We start from the raw sequence: 6234 nt of genomic DNA on the forward strand, positions 1-6234 counted from the left end.
ATAACCGCAAATTTACAGGGTTAAACATGAGCATTAATTAATATAAGAAAAATTATCTTAATCAGTTTATGTCGGTACACACACACATAAATAAATAAATAAATATATATATATATATATATATATATATATATATATATATATATATATATATATATATATATATATATATATATATATATATATATATATATATATATATATATATATATATATATATATATATATATAGTGGTAGGATCAAGAGAGAAGTAACCATTCGGGGGGAAGCGGGGGGAAGCAGAAACTTTTGTTTTTCGTTTTTTGAAAAAACTTTGTTCACAAACATTATAGATGGGATGAAAATATGAACATTTAATAAAGACACTTTGTGATAAATTTTTTTATTTTGGCGGAAAAACGCTTGAAGAAGTAATATATAACAATTATCGTGTTTTTCGAGCGTATGTTGAGGTTTTAGCTATTGGGGTTTAGATATTAGGGTTTAGATATTAGGGTTTATAGGGTTTAGATATTAGGGATTAGAAATTTAGGGTTTAGGGTTTAGATTTAGGGTTTAAATTTGGGATTTAGATTGAGTTTTTAACACGAATAGTTTAGAGTTTAGGATTTAGGGTTTAGGGTTTAGGGTTTGGTGTTTTGGGTTTATGGAATAAACCCAAAACACCAAACCCTAAACCCTAAACTCTAAACCCTAAACTCTAAATCGAGCTAAATTTTACTTCACAAAATATGAAAAAAAACATTCATATTCTTCACGAACAATATTATCTTGAATGTTATTTTTGTCGATCGTTTTTCCGCCTAAATAATAACATTCATCACGAAGTGTCTCTTCTAAATGTTCTTATTTTCCTGTGATCTTGATGCCGAAAAAAAAATTCCAAAAAAATGAATTTTTTTTTCCTTCCCCCCGATTGGTTACTTCCCCATTGATCCTGCCCATATATATATATATATATATATATATATATATATATATATATATATATATATATATATATATATATATATATTGGTAGGATCAAAAGGAAATTAACCAATCGGGGGGAAGCGGGGGAAAGCAAAAATATTTTTTTTTTGTTTTTTAAAAAAACTTTATTCACGAACATTATAGATGGGATGAAAATATGAACATTTAATTGTGACAACCCGGAAATTTCTGACCAAATTCAAACTTAATCTTTATATAATTTCGACTTGATAAGTAATGAATTTTAATAATTCTCGAACCTCCGGAAAGAGTTTTACACAAGCTTTTGGTCACCCTTTTATTCCGACGATTAACGAACGTCATAACTTGATTTAATTGATTAATTTTTGTGTATATATATGGATTTATATATATTTAACTTGAAAATATGATAATTAAATATCTCATTAAGTATATTAACAAAGTATTATATATATATATATATATATATATATATATATATATATATATATATTCATACTACTAATTTAAAGAGTTTTCAAACAATATATATATTACTATTTAAACGACGTAATTAACTTATGTTAAAATGTATTTACATATAATGTATTACGAGTGTAAATACACCCTTACAAGTATTTAATACACTTTATAATATACCAATACATATAAAGAATAGCTATACTCGTATTTTCATTCAATTTCCTCAAGAATTCTACTCGCATTCATACGGTATTTTTACCCGTATTATACACAGCTTCTAGAAGTATTTACTATTGGTATATACAATAGAAATCTGCAATTATTTGTGTAATATGTCATCCATGACCTAATCAATTTAATATGTCATGCATGACTTAATACAATTTAACTTATCTTAGATATTTTCACTAAAAGCCAAAATTATAAGCTTATAAATAAGGACCATTTTAACTCATTTTTACTCCACATTTTCTTAAACTAAAAACACACACTTGAATGCTCTCATATCATACTTTAATCTCAGCAACTTTCCTCTTCATAATCAAGGTAAAATACTTCTCAAAATTCTTGTTCAATTCCTTGTATAGTTACTATCTTATTATACTTATAAAACTTGTAAAAACTAGAACTTGTTTTGGTGAACACCAAGCTTGTTTGAAAAACTAATCTAATATTTCTAACATAACTCTAATAACACTTATTTATATGTATTATGATGTTATATTAAGTTAATATAAGAACTTATAACTTGTACATATGAAGAACACCTTGAAACTTAATATATATCCTTTAATCTCCATTCGGTAAAAAGCGGGCTGTTTTGGGTTGGGAATTAAAAACCTATCTTAGACTTTGAGTTTGAGGCTAAGACTTTGGAAATATGTTAATATATGTAAATAAGACTTCCAGTATTTTTTCATGATTTTAGACAACGTGGAAGTATTTTATCAAAAATCATATATTGGGTGGATGCCGGAATTTTTCCAAATCTGTCCACCGACGCAAAAAGAGTGTAAAGCTCTAAAAATTACTACTTGGGATGAACTTTTCGAATTAGTTTTGTAAAATTTACTTCTTAATGAATCCATAGCAATTTGATTCACTTTAAACGGAGTTGTAATGAATTTTTTAGCGAGCAAAACAAAATCTGCTAAAATTAACGTTGTATGGACGAAATTTATATTATAAAAACTATATTAACTATATCCTTGTTAACTTTTCCTATATCCTATACATATTTGGACATGTTATCAGTAGTATAACAAAATATTATAATCTTGGTTAATTCTGTGATTGTATATATGTATAATAATATTCTTGGTACGTCCTAACACAATAAGTATACAATACGTTTTGATAAATCCTAAGACAATACGTACACAATACGTCTTAGTTAATTCTAAGACAATACGTATACAATATGTCTCTGGGTTGATGCAAAGACAATACGTATACAATACGTCGTGGGGTAATTCTAAGATTATATATATATATATATATATATATATATATATATATATATATATATATATATATATACCGATTATTGGACTGTTGGAATTTTCGGACTATTTTGGACTACTAACAAAGGACTACTAACAATGGACTACTAATATAAAATGTTAAAAATTATTATATAAGTATTCTATGAACTTTCTTTATTTTATTCATATGTCGTATTATTATCTGAATCGTTATTATTGTTATAGGTTCGTGAATCCAAGGACGACGGTCATATTTTTAATAAGTTGAAAACTTATTATTAATATACTTTTACTACTGTGAGTATATAGTCCCATTTTTAAACTCTAAAAACATTTTGGGATGAGAATACATGCATTTTATGTTTTATGCCATAGACGCAAGTACTTAAAATATATTCTACGTTGAGTTGTACCACATTGCATATCTTCCTTAATAGCTTGGTAACTAATATTTACATGTTGTAAGAACATGTAAGCGCGAATCCTATTGATAGATCAATCGGGTTTGACAACCCCAACCAGGCTAGTCGCTCTAGTATCGTAAACGGTTGCATAGTACTTCATTTTTACTACACTTGGTACAGTGTAGGGAGATTTCATAATAAAGGGAATATGCCACATTAATGGTTAAGTATGGTTACCGAAGCGCTCAACAACTTATAGAATACTTTTATACACTTGCGAGTGTTCATATATTTATAACTATGAAATCTTGTGGTCTATATTTATATCGATGATAAACCTATATATCTCACCAACCTTTGTGTTGACTGTTTACGCATGTTTATTCTCAGGTCCTTAAGAAAGTCTTCTGCTGTTGCATTATCTGAGCAAGTTGTGCATGGAGTCTCATACTTTTATTTAAATAAAGTGTTGCATTCAATAAAACCTTTGTCATGTATTATATTCGACTGTTACGTCACGTGTGTAGTATTTGGAAACCGATGTATTTTGGGGATTATTTCTTAAATAATCGCCCACTTGTTTAAAACATGCATTATGTATAATAATGATGTGCTTTTTATGAAACGAATGCAATATTTTCTATAACGTATCATATAGAGGTCAAATACCTCGCTATGGGACGAATGAGAACGTACTACGTTTATAGTAATATGGACGGGTCAATTCATTAATAAAGACACTTTGTGATAAATAGTTTTATTTTGCGGGTAAAACGCTCGAAGAAGTAATATATAACAATTATCATATTTTTCGAGCGTATGTTGAGGTTTTAGCTATTAGGGTTTAGATATTAGGGTTTATAGGGTTTAGATATTAGGGTTTAGAAATTTAGGGTTTAGGGTTTAGATTTAGAGTTTAGATTTAGGATTTAAATTGAGTTTTTAACACGAACGGTTTAGAGTTTAAGGTTTAGGGTTTAGGGTTTGGTGTTTTGGGTTTATAGAATAAACTCAAAACACCAAACCCTATACCCTAAACCCTAAACTCTAAATCGGGCTAAATTTTACTTCATAAAACATGAAAAAAGAACGTTCACATTCTTCACGAACAATATTATCTTGAATGTTATTTTTGTCGATTATTTTCTCACCTAAATAATAACATTCATCACAGTGTCTTTTCTAAATATTCATATTTTCGTGTGATCTTGATGCCGGAAAAAAATTCCAAAAAAAACAAATTTTTTTTTTTTTTTGCTTCTCCCCGCTTCCCCCCGATTGGTTACTTCCCCATTGATCCTGCCCTATATATATATATATATATATATATATATATATATATATATATATATATATATATATATATATATATATATATATATATATATATATATATAAGAAAAAAATGAGTGTGTGTGTGAGAGAGAATGAGAGGAGAGAGAGAGAGAGAGAGAGAGAGCAAAAAACACGTCCAAGCGAGATCAATACAACGGGGGGCTACAAGATCGATTAACTAGGTTATTCGGAATCTAATTGACTTCGTTCATGTTCTTCAACTTCCCGGAGGAATGGAAAGTTATAGAATTATGGCGAAAATTCAAACAACATGGTGATATACGAGATGTATACTTGGTGGGAAAACAATTAAGAAATGGGCAACGATTTGCTTTTGCTAGATTCGCAGGGATAAAAGATGCAGATTCAACGCTTTCGATGCTAAGTCGTATCAACTTTGAAGGACGACCAATAAGAATCTTCAAGGCGGAAGAACAAAATGATAGTAACGAGATGGAAACAATAAGCATGAACCAAAAGAAACAAAGAACCACAGTTGTTTCCATGATAATGCTTTTAGAGACAACCGGAACTATAGAGATGTTACGAGTCCTTTCCATGGTGATCTAAGGGAAAAACTAAGTAACAAATCATCAGAGGGTAGATTCGAAGGCAAAGATCTAAGGGAGAAGTTAACAAACATACATCAAAAAAGACAAGAAAATGAACAAGTCAATCAAAAAAGGGTTTTTGTAGAAGGAAATATGTGCAACCGGCACCTGTTCAAACGTTCAATCTTAGGAACCCTAAAAGACTGGACAATAATCCATCAACTGAAGACATTATGTCGTGCAGAAGGTATGAATAATTGTGACATCAAGTATATGGGTGGTCTGGATATTCTCTTTGTTTTCTATTCATCATTTGAAGTTGAAGAGATATTATCGAATAAAGAGAATTCTATACACAAATGGTGCAGCCACACAAGTATTTTGAATAAAACATACCATTCATCAAGAAGGCTTACATGGATTGAGGTAACAGGGGTGCCAATCACATGCTGGAATGTTAAAAATTTCAAAAAGATTGGGAGATTGTGGGGTGATGTACTAGAAACTATAAACTGTGAAATCACTATGGAACACCAAAATCTAGTAGCGGCAAATTTACTCATCCATTCTAATGGTTTAAACACAATCGAAGGGTCTGTTATTTTAGAGAGTGGAACCGAAATTTTCACAGCTTATGTCAAAGAAGATCCAAGTAATCACGTACATATGGTTTTATGTAACGATGATGAAGATGACCATAAGTCAGATGTTTTGAATTCTGACAAATCAGAGAAAGAGTTTGTGGAGGATACCTTTGATAACTCAGATGAATAAGAAGATGATTCTTTAATTGATTCAGATGAAGAGAACGAATTTCTAGGATTCAAAAAAAGTGGTGACTATCAAAGGACAAACCAAAAATCCGGCGAGTCCAAAGAAAAATCCGGTGGAACTAATGGGGGCCGACAGGAAGAAGACAAAGGATCAGAATGCATGGGATTGGATTCACTTTTTGAAGAAAAAATAAATGATAATGTCTGCCATGAATTTATGGGAGAATGTGAAAAGTCCAATAATTCACATACTAGTGTAAACACGCGGGA

Source organism: Rutidosis leptorrhynchoides, chromosome 8 (genome assembly GCF_046630445.1).
Source record: "Rutidosis leptorrhynchoides isolate AG116_Rl617_1_P2 chromosome 8, CSIRO_AGI_Rlap_v1, whole genome shotgun sequence".
Classification (NCBI taxonomy): domain Eukaryota; kingdom Viridiplantae; phylum Streptophyta; class Magnoliopsida; order Asterales; family Asteraceae; genus Rutidosis; species Rutidosis leptorrhynchoides.